The sequence below is a fragment of the Chiloscyllium punctatum genome, chromosome 52 (genome assembly GCF_047496795.1).
Source record: "Chiloscyllium punctatum isolate Juve2018m chromosome 52, sChiPun1.3, whole genome shotgun sequence".
NCBI lineage: Eukaryota > Metazoa > Chordata > Chondrichthyes > Orectolobiformes > Hemiscylliidae > Chiloscyllium > Chiloscyllium punctatum.
Genome location: NC_092790.1, coordinates 49,480,290 through 49,492,788, shown reverse-complemented (window position 1 = coordinate 49,492,788; position 12,499 = coordinate 49,480,290). Strand labels below are relative to the sequence as shown.

Below are 12,499 nucleotides of genomic sequence, written 5' to 3'. Positions count from 1 at the left end.
CACACACACACACACACACACAACAAAAGAGGAATATGCACACACACCAAGGGAGGGACACACACACACACACACACACACACACACACACACACACAGCGAGGGAGGGACACACACCCACAGCGAGGGAGGGACACACACACACACAGAGCAAGGGAGGGGGACACACACACACACAAACACAGCGAGGGAGGGACACACACACACACAGCGAGGGAGGGACACACACACACACACAGCGAGGGAGGGACACACACACACACACACACAACAAAAGAGGAATATGCACACACACCAAGGGAGGGACACACACCCACAGCGAGGGAGGGACACACACACACACACAAACACAGCGAGGGAGGGACACACACACACAGCGAGGGAGGGACACACACACACACACACACACACACAGTGAGGCGTCACGCACACAGCAAGTGACGGACATGCACGCACACAGCGAGGGAGGGACACGCACGCACAAACACACTCACTCACGAGGGATGGGCACGCACGCGCACACACACACACACACACACACACACACACACACAGTGAGGGGTCACTCACACAGCAAGGGACGGACATGCACGCACACAGCAAGGGAGGGACACGCACGCACACAGAGCGAGGGAGGGACACACACACACAGCGAGGGAGGTAAACACACACACACACACACACACACAGCGAGGGAGGGACACACACACACACACCAAGGGAGGGACACGCACACACACACACAGCGAGGGAGGGACACACACACACAGCGAGGGAGGGACACACACACACACAGCGAGGCAGGGACACACACACACACACACAACAAAAGAGGAATATGCACACACACCAAGGGAGGGACACACACACACACACACACAGCGAGGGAGGGACACACACCCACAGCGAGGGAGGGACACACACACACAGAGCAAGGGAGGGGGACACACACACACACACACACACACACACACAGTGAGGCGTCACGCACACAGCAAGTGACGGACATGCACGCACACAGCTAGGGAGGGACACGCACGCACAAACACACTCACTCACGAGGGAGGGGCACGCACGCACACACACACACACACGAGGGAGGGACACGCACACACACACGAGGGAGGGACAGGCACGCGCACACACACACACGAGGGAGGGACACGCACACACACACACATGAGGGAGGGACACAAACACAGTGAGGGACACACACAGCGAGGGAGGGACACGCACACACACAGCGAGGAAGGGACACACACACACACACATACACGAGGGAGGGAAACGCACAAACACAGCGAGGGAGGGACACGCACACACACAGCGAGGGAGGGACACGCGCACACACAGCGAGGGAGGGACACGCGCACACACAGCGAGGGAGGGACACGCGCACACACAGCGAGGGAGGGACACGCGCACACACAGCGAGGGAGTGACACACACACACACAGCAAGGGGGACACACACAGCGAGGGAGCGATACGCTCATATAGAGCGAGGGAGGGACACACTCGCAATCATTGAGGGGGGGACGCACACAGCGAGGGAGGGCCACGCACACACAGCGAGGGAGGGCCACGCACACACACAGCGAGGGAGGGACACGCACACACACAGCGAGGGAGGGACACGCACACACACAGCGAGGGAGGGACACGCACACACAACGAGGGAGGGACGCGCGCGCGCACACTCACTGCCAGGGAGGGACGCGCGCACACTCACTGCCAGGGAGGGACGCGCGCACACTCACTGCCAGGGAGGGACGCGAGCACACTCACTGCCAGGGAGGGACGCGAGCACACTCACTGCCAGGGAGGGACGCGCGCACACTCACTGCCAGGGAGGGACGCGCGCACACTCACTGCCAGGGAGGGACGCGCGCACACTCACTGCGAGGGAGGGACGCGCGCACACTCACTGCGAGGGAGGGACGCGCGCACACTCACTGCGAGGGAGGGACGCGCGCACACTCACTGCGAGGGAGGGACGCGCGCACACTCACTGCGAGGGAGGGACGCGCGCACACTCACTGCGAGGGAGGGACGCGCGCACACTCACTGCGAGGGAGGGACGCGCGCACACTCACTGCGAGGGAGGGACGCGCGCACACTCACTGCGAGGGAGGGACGCGCGCACACTCACTGCGAGGGAGGGACGCGCGCACACTCACTGCGAGGGAGGGACGCGCGCACACTCACTGCGAGGGAGGGACGCGCGCACACTCACTGCGAGGGAGGGACGCGCGCACACTCACTGCGAGGGAGGGACGCGCGCACACTCACTGCGAGGGAGGGACGCGCGCACACTCACTGCGAGGGAGGGACGCGCGCACACTCACTGCGAGGGAGGGACGCGCGCACACTCACTGCGAGGGAGGGACGCGCGCACACTCACTGCGAGGGAGGGACGCGCGCACACTCACTGCGAGGGAGGGACGCGCGCACACTCACTGCGAGGGAGGGACGCGCGCACACTCACTGCGAGGGAGGGACGCGCGCACACTCACTGCGAGGGAGGGACGCGCGCACACTCACTGCGAGGGAGGGACGCGCGCACACTCACTGCGAGGGAGGGACGCGCGCACACTCACTGCGAGGGAGGGACGCGCGCACACTCACTGCGAGGGAGGGACGCGCGCACACTCACTGCGAGGGAGGGACGCGCGCACACTCACTGCGAGGGAGGGACGCGCGCACACTCACTGCGAGGGAGGGACGCGCGCACACTCACTGCGAGGGAGGGACGCGCGCACACTCACTGCGAGGGAGGGACGCGCGCACACTCACTGCGAGGGAGGGACGCGCGCACACTCACTGCGAGGGAGGGACGCGCGCACACTCACTGCGAGGGAGGGACGCGCGCACACTCACTGCGAGGGAGGGACGCGCGCACACTCACTGCGAGGGAGGGACGCGCGCACACTCACTGCGAGGGAGGGACGCGCGCACACTCACTGCGAGGGAGGGACGCGCGCACACTCACTGCGAGGGAGGGACGTGCGCACACTCACTGCGAGGGAGGGACACACACACACACACACACAGTGAGGGAGGGAAACACACACACACACACACACACACACAGTGAGGGAGAGACACACACACAGCGAGGGAGGGAAACACACACACACACACACAGCGAGGGAGGGACACACACACACACAGCGAGGCAGGGACACACACACACACACAGCGAGGCAGGGACACACACACACACAGCGAGGCAGGGACACACACACACACAGCGAGGCAGGGACACACACACACAACAAAAGAGGAATATGCACACACACCAAGGGAGGGACACACACACACACACACAGAGCGAGGGAGGGACACACACACACATACACACACACACACAGCGAGGGAGGGACACACACACACACACACACACACACAGCAAGGGACGGACATGCACGGACACAGCGAGGGAGGGACACGCACGCACACACACACACTCAAGAGGGAGGGGCATGCACGCACACACACACACACACACGAGGGAGGGACACGCACACACACATGAGGGAGGGACACGCACGTGCACACACACACACACACACGAGGGAGGGACACGCACACACACACACACACACACATGAGGGAGGGACACGCACACAGTGAGGGACACACACAGCGAGGGAGGGACACGCACACACACAGCGAGGAAGGGACACGCACACACACATACACGAGGGAGGGACACACACACACACACACACACACACACACACATCCAAGAGGGATGGACACGAACACACACACACACACACACACTGAAAAGGGACACGTACGCACACAGCGATGGAGGGACACGCACACACACAGGGAGGGAGGGACACGCACGCACACACACACACACATACACGAGGGAGGGACACGCACGCACACACACACACATACACGAGGGAGGGACACGCACGCACACACAAACACATACACGAGGGAGGGACACGCACGAACACAGCAAGGAAGGGACACGCGCGCGCGCACACACTGCGAGGGAGGGACGAGGGAGATGCATACACACTGCAAGTGGGAGACACGCACAAACTGCAAGGGAGGGACACACACGCTCACTGCAAGGGAGAGACACGCACACACACACACACACACACACACAACGAAGGAGGGACACGCACTCACACAGCGAGGGAGGGACACACACACACACAGCGAGGGAGGGACACACACACACACAGCGAGGGAGGGACACACACACACACAGCGAGGGAGGGACGCACACACACACAGCGAGGGAGGGACGCACACACACACACACACACAGCGAGGGAGGGACACACACACACACAGCGAGGGAGGGACACATACACACACAGCGAGGGAGGGACACATACACACACAGCGAGGGAGGGACACACACACACACACACACACACACACACACACACACAGCGAGGGAGGGACACACACACACAGCGAGGGAGGGTCACACACACACACACACACACACACACACACACACACACACACACACACAGCGAGGGAGGGACACACACACACACACACACACACACAGCGAGGGAGGGAGGGACATACACACACACACACACACACACACACACACAGCGAGGGAGGGACACACACACAGCGAGGGAGGGACACACACACAGCGAGGGAGGGACACACACACACACACACACAGTGAGGGGTCACGCACACAGTGAGGGAGGGACGCGCACCCTCACTGCGCGGGAGGGACGCGCACCCTCACTGCGCGGGGGGGACGCGCACCCTCACTGCGCGGGGGGGACGCGCACCCTCACTGCGCGGGGGGGACGCGCACCCTCACTGCGCGGGGGGGGACGCGCACCCTCACTGCGCGGGGGGGACGCGCACCCTCACTGCGCGGGGGGGACGCGCACCCTCACTGCGCGGGGGGGACGCGCACCCTCACTGCGCGGGGGGGACGCGCACCCTCACTGCGCGGGGGGGACGCGCACCCTCACTGCGCGGGGGGGACGCGCACCCTCACTGCGCGGGGGGGACGCGCACCCTCACTGCGCGGGGGGGACGCGCACCCTCACTGCGCGGGGGGGACGCGCACCCTCACTGCGCGGGGGGGACGCGCACCCTCACTGCGCGGGGGGGACGCGCACCCTCACTGCGCGGGGGGGACGCGCACCCTCACTGCGCGGGGGGGACGCGCACCCTCACTGCGCGGGGGGGACGCGCACCCTCACTGCGAGGGGGGGACGCGCACCCTCACTGCGAGGGGGGGACGCGCACCCTCACTGCGAGGGGGGGACGCGCACCCTCACTGCGAGGGGGGGACGCGCACCCTCACTGCGAGGGGGGGACGCGCACCCTCACTGCGAGGGGGGGACGCGCACCCTCACTGCGAGGGGGGGACGCGCACCCTCACTGCGAGGGGGGGACGCGCACCCTCACTGCGAGGGGGGGACGCGCACCCTCACTGCGAGGGGGGGACGCGCACCCTCACTGCGAGGGGGGGACGCGCACACTCACTGCGAGGGGGGGACGCGCACACTCACTGCGAGGGGGGGACGCGCACACTCACTGCGAGGGGGGGACGCGCACACTCACTGCGAGGGGGGGACGCGCACACTCACTGCGAGGGGGGGACGCGCACACTCACTGCGAGGGGGGGACGCGCACACTCACTGCGAGGGGGGGACGCGCACACTCACTGCGAGGGGGGACGCGCACACTCACTGCGCCCGAGGGACGCGCACACTCACCGCGCGCGAGGGACGCGCACACTCACCGCGCGGGAGGGACGCGCACACTCACCGCGCGGGAGGGACGCGCACACTCACCGCGCGGGAGGGACGCGCACACTCACCGCGCGGGAGGGACGCGCACACTCACCGCGCGGGAGGGACGCGCACACTCACCGCGCGGGAGGGACGCGCACACTCACCGCGCGGGAGGGACGCGCACACTCACCGCGCGGGAGGGACGCGCACACTCACCGCGCGGGAGGGACGCGCACACTCACCGCGCGGGAGGGACGCGCACACTCACCGCGCGGGAGGGACGCGCACACTCACCGCGCGGGAGGGACGCGCACACTCACCGCGCGGGAGGGACGCGCACACTCACCGCGCGGGAGGGACGCGCACACTCACCGCGCGGGAGGGACGCGCACACTCACCGCGCGGGAGGGACGCGCACACTCACCGCGCGGGAGGGACGCGCACACTCACCGCGCGGGAGGGACGCGCACACTCACCGCGCGGGAGGGACGCGCACACTCACCGCGCGGGAGGGACGCGCACACTCACCGCGCGGGAGGGACGCGCACACTCACCGCGCGGGAGGGACGCGCACACTCACCGCGCGGGAGGGACGCGCACACTCACCGCGCGGGAGGGACGCGCACACTCACCGCGCGGGAGGGACGCGCACACTCACCGCGCGGGAGGGACGCGCACACTCACCGCGCGGGAGGGACGCACACGGGAGTGGCTGTTGGTTTGTGTGCTGTTATCAGTCCTAGTGGTCGCAGTAGTCTGGCTGTCCGTTCCGAAATGTTCTTGATGTATGGTAATGTGGCTAGTCCTTTGGGTCGTGGCATGTCCTCGTTCCATTGTCTTTCCCTTAGGCATCTGTGGATGAAATTGTGTGGAGTTTGACCCCACCCCGCAGCTCACCAATAGGATAAACAACACACTGAGAAACCTACAAAAACAAAACGGACAGATAACCAGATTTGACCTACACAGAATGAGACCTGAAAGCAACAACACCCTCAGATTCTATGGACGACCCAAAGTGCACAAACCAGCCATCCCACTCAGACCCATAGTATCACTCCCAGGGACACCATCACACAAACTGGTTAAAGAACTACAGCAGAAACTGAAACACCTGATCAGCGGATCCAGACAATCTGTACAATCAACACAGGAATTCTTGGACATCATCAGAAATAGACACATAGACAAGGAAGAAACCATGGTCTCATTCGATGTAACGGCACTGTTCACCTCTATCGACAAAACCCTAGCCAGGGAAACAATAGCCAACCTGCTGGACATACAGAACAGACAACAGGACGTTGAACCTATCAACAAAGACGGCATACTTAAACTACTGGACTTGTGCCTCACAACACACTTCACATTCAACAACCAAATATACGAACAAATCAACGGCACACCCATGGGCTCACCGATCTCTGGACTCATAGCAGAAGCGGCAATGCAAAGATTAGAACAAACAGTCTTACCGCAAATTCAACCCAAACTCTGGGTCAGATATGTAGATGACACCTTTGTAATCATTAAAAACACAGAAATATAGAACACACACCGGATCATCAACGCCACACTCACAGGAATCCAATTCACTAGAGAGGAAGAAAAGGACAACCAACTCCCATTCCTAGACGTGACTGTACAGAGAACACCGAACGGAGAATTCACCACAAAGGTATACACGAAAGCCACAAACACACAGACCGAGTCCTGAACTATGAAAGCAATCACCCCAACAAACACAAAGGTAGTTGCATCAAGACATTGTTCAAAAGGGCCACAACACACTGCAGTACATCAGAACTGCAAAAAGAGGAAGAAGAACACCTATACAATGTATTCACCAAAAACGGATACCCCCACAATTTCATTAGGGATTGTCTGTATGGATTTGCTACACGACTGTCCTCTGATATTGATGAGGGCAGTGCAGATGATGTGGTTTATATGGAGTTCATTAAGGTCTTTGACAAGGTCCCACACGGAAGGCTGGTCCAAAAGGGAAGATCCCATGGGATCCAAGGTAAGTTGGTAAATTGGCTCCACAATTGGTGGAGGGTTGGTTTTGTGATTGAAAGCCTTTGCCCAGCGGGTGTACCACAGGGATCTGTGCAGGAACCATTGCTGTTCATTATGGACATTAATCACTCGGATGTGAAAGCAGAAGGTAACATTAGTAGGTTTGCAGATGACATGACAGGTGAGGGTGTTGTCCACAGTGAGGGGGATGGACTCAGGCTGCAGTCTGATATCGATCAGATGATAAACTGAGCAGAGTCATGGCAGATGGAGTTTACTTCTGATCACTGTGAGGTAATGCACAGTGGGAAGTCTCATAAGCGAAGGGTATACATCATGAATGGTAGGTCCTCCTGGAGAACTGAGGAATACAGGGACCTTGGTGGGCAAGTCCCTGGATGTCTGAAGGTGTCAGCACAGGTAGACAGGGTGGGGAATACACCTGAACTGGGAACAGGAGGGGGACCCACATCCTGGTGGGGAACGTTGCTGGAGCTGCTCGAGAGGATTTAAACTCGTCTGGCAGGGCTGGGTGACCCCAAAGAGTCGTAAGGTCAGAAAGAAAGTTGAGGCTGGTACAAATGTTGAAGAGAGGAATATAAGGAGACAAGGGAGGGCAAGGACATAGCAGACAATGAGGGAAAACTGGGGGATTAAACTGCAGTTATTTCAATACAAAGGGCCAGACAGATAAGGCAGATGAACCCAGAACATGGATGGGAACATGGGATTGGGATCCCATAGATATTACAGAAACACAGCTGAGGGAGCAACAGGAGCAGCAGCTCAATGTTCCGGAGACAGATACTTCAGGAAGGATAGAACAGGAGGGAAAACAGGAGGAGAGCGGGTGGGTTTGATTGGGGGAAACATCCCAGCAGTACCTAGAGGGAGGATTCATGTAGGATCGCCCAGTTAAACGATATTAGTGGAACCGAGAAATAAAAATTGGTCATTAGTTTTCTACGGTCAGACTACAGCGATAGGCAACGGGAGATGGAGGAGCAAATATGTCAGGAGATTTCAGATATCTCTTAGAATAATAGGGTTGTAATGATAGGGGATCTTAACCGTTCCAAACCTGGACTGGGATTGCTACTAAGTTAAGCATTTGGATGGAAGGAATTTGTTTAGTGTGTTCCGAAAACTCCCAGTCATTATGTAAATGGCCCAACTGGAGAATGGGGATAAACCTGACCTCCCCTTGGGAAACAAGGTCGGGAACAGGACTGAGGTGTTAGTGGGGGAGCACTTTGGAAAGTTACCACAATTGTATTAGTTTGAAAATAGCGATGGAAAAGGACAGGCCTGGACCACAAGTTAAAGTTATTCAATGGAGCAAGATAGTATTAGACAGGAATTTTTAAAGTAGATCTGGGAAGGCTATTTGCAGATAAAGGGAAGTCTGGCAAGTAGGAATATTTTAAAACCGAGATAAAAGGAGCGTTCAGCGCCAGCGTGTTCCTGTTAGTGTGCAGCTCAATGCTGACTGAATTAGGAAACACTGGCTGAGTTTCGAGGCTGTGGTCAAGGAAAAAAAGGGGTCACATGTCAGATATAACTGGCTGACTCAAGGGAATCCCTTCAGGAGCATCGGGGCTGTAGAAATACACTTAGGATGGAAATCAGGAATGTAAAAAGGGGACACGAGATCGCTTTGGCAGAGAAAGTTAAGGAGAATCCAAAGAGACTCTACAAGTGTATTAAGAGCAAAAGAAGAGCTCGGGACAAACCCGGTCTCCTTAATGATCAATGAAGGCAACGATGTGTGAAACGACAAGATCCAAAACAAATATTTCACTTTGGAACTTACTGTGGATAAAGACTGGGGGGCTCGGGGAACTAAACAGTGTTTGGCCTGACCACTATTGGAATACTGTGTGTAATTCTGGTCTCAATGCCACAGGAAGGATATCGTGGAACATGAAAGGGTTCAGAAGAAATGACCAAAGATGTTGCCAGGGTTGGAGGGTTTGTGCTTCAGGGAAAAGCCTGAATAGGCTGGGGCTGTTTTCACTTGAACATGGGAGGCTGAGGAGTTAACCGATAAAAGGTGTTTAAAATCATGGTGGGCATCGACAGGGTCAATAGACAAGGTCATTTCCCCAGGCGAGGGAAACTTTTCAAAGGGGTCTAAAGGACAACTGGCTCCAGCAGAGTGGATGGGATAAGCTGCCAGAGCAAATAGTGGAGGCTGATAGAAATACATTTAAAAGGCATGTGGATGGGTGTATGAATAGCAAAGGTTTATGGGGATATTGGGAAAATTGTGGCAAATGTGACTAGAAACGTCATGCAGGGGTTGGTCCGAAGGACCTGTTTCCGTGCTGTACATCTCTATGACTCAATGTCTTGAAATGAGTCCACATTATAGAAAAGGAGGTGCTGGAGGTTTTAAAACACAAAGGTAGATAAATCCCCAGGACCTGATCAAATGGATCTCAGGACATTGTGGGAAGCTGGTGAAGAAATTGTAGGGCCCCTAGCAGAGATACTTGTACCATCGAGAGCTATGTGTGATAGGCTGTTAGACTGGAGGGTGGCATTGTGGACAGTGAAGAAGGTTTTCTGAGATTACAAAGGGATCCTGATGAAATGTGTGAATGGCTGAAAAACTGGAGATGGAGTTCAATCTGAATAAATGCGAGGAAATGCATTTGGTACAACAAACACATGCAGGACTTATACAATTAATGGCAAAACCTTCGGTAGTGTTGTAGAACAGAGAGAACTCAGGGTTCAGCTACATAATTCTTTGAAGTTTGCAACATGGAGAGACAGGATAGTTTAAAAAAAGGTGCTGGCCTCACTTGCTTTCATTGCTCAGTCCTTTGGATATCGGAGTTGGGAAGTCGCATTGAGATTATACAGGCCATTGGTGAGTCCTCTTCTGGAATACTGTGTCCAGTTCTGGTCGCCCAGTTATAGGAAGGATATTATTAAGTTGGAAAGGGTTGAGAGGAGGTTTACTGGGATGTGGCTGGGTACAAAAGGCTTCAGTATAAAGAAAGGCTGAATAGGTTGGTATTTTTCACTGAAACCTGAATGTTGACAGATGACCACATAGAAGTTTATAAAATCATGAGGGGATCGATAGAGTTAATGGGAGTTATATTTCCCCTTGGACAGGGGAGTTTCAAGACAAGGCACTACATTTTTAAGTTTAGAGGAGAGACATTTTAAAAAAAAGACATGAGGCACATTGTTACACAGAGGGTGGGTTGTGTGTGAAATGAACTTCCTAAGGAAGGGGTGAACATGGGGACAATTACAATGTTCAAAAGACATTTGGAGTAGTACAGGAATAGGAAAGGTTTGAAGGGATATGACCCAGGAACAGGCAGGTGGGACAAGATCAGTTTTAGAGTATGGTTAGCGTTAACTGAACAGTGCGGTATGACTCCGACTATGAATATAATGTTGTGTCATTAATTAAGAAAGGCTACAAGAGAAAGCCAGGGAACTACAGACTGATGAGCGAGACATCAGGGTGGGTCAGTTGTTCGAGGTCATTCTGAGAGGTAGGCCTTGGAAAGACAAGGCCTAATTACAGACAGCCAGCATGGCTTTGTGCGTGGGATAACATGTCCCACAAACTTGACTGGAGTTTGCTCAAGATGTGACCAAAAAGATAGATGAAGGCAGAGCAACAGACGTTGTTTCTGGCTTCTGCAAACCCTTGTTCAGGGTGTAACATGATACATTGGTTAGTAAGGTTAGATCACAAGGGATCAGGGAGAGCTAGCCAACTGGATACAAAATGGGATGACAGTGGGAGACAGAGGGTGGGGGGAGAGGGTTGTTGTTCAGACTGGGGCCTCTGACCAGCGGTGTGCTGTAAGGACTGGTGCTGGGACCACTGTTGTGCACCACTTACATAAACAACTAGAGTGAAAATATAGGTGTCCCTGTTAGTATGTTTATGGATACCAAGATTAGTGGAAGAGTGGGCAGAGAATATAGTTATCGAAGGGGATGTTAATCAACTGGGCCAAGGAATGAAAGATGGAATTTAATTCAGGTATTGGATTTAGTTCAGACAAACCAGGGAGGACTAACACGGGTAATGGTTGGGCCCTGGGCAGTATTTTAGAAAAAAAGAGACACCAGGGGGTGCAGTTACATTGTTCCTTGGACTGGCATCACAGGGCGACAGGGTGTTGAAAGCGGCAATTGGCACACTTGTCTTCATTGGTCAGAGCATTGAGAACATGAGTTGGAGATATTGGTAACACTGTCGTCAATATTTCTCCTGGGCAGAGGAGGCCACGGGGTGACCTTATAAAGGTTTATGAAACTATGTATAGTCTAAGTAAGGTAAATTGCCAAGGGTAGGTGAGTCCAAAGCTAGAGGCATAAACGTGAGGTAAGAGAACAAGGATTTAAAGAGGGAGCTGAGGGGCAACATTATCCACAGAGGATGGTGCATGGATGGAATGGACTGCCAGAGGAAATGGTGAAAATAAGTACAATTACAACACGGAAAAGACACTCGGGCAGGTACATGGAGAGGAGAAGGTTTGAAGGGATATGGGCCAAACACAGGCAATTCTGACTCATTCCATTTAGGAAATCTCAGCCGAAAAGTCATGCAGCACAGAAACAGACCCGATGTCTCCAGTTCATGGAGGAGGAGACTATCGAGACAAGGCATGTTGTAGAGACTGAAGCAAGTTACAGCGATACGAATGGTCATCTGGATTAGAGGTTTCAAATATGTGAAAT

At 56.2% G+C, this 12,499-nt stretch overlaps 1 long non-coding RNA gene across 3 annotated transcripts in view; it reads right to left on the bottom strand.

Moving 5' to 3' along the window:
• Positions 1–12,499, bottom strand: part of LOC140470556 (uncharacterized) — a 161,342-nt gene that overhangs the window by 147,240 nt on the left and 1,603 nt on the right. The window lies entirely within an intron of this gene.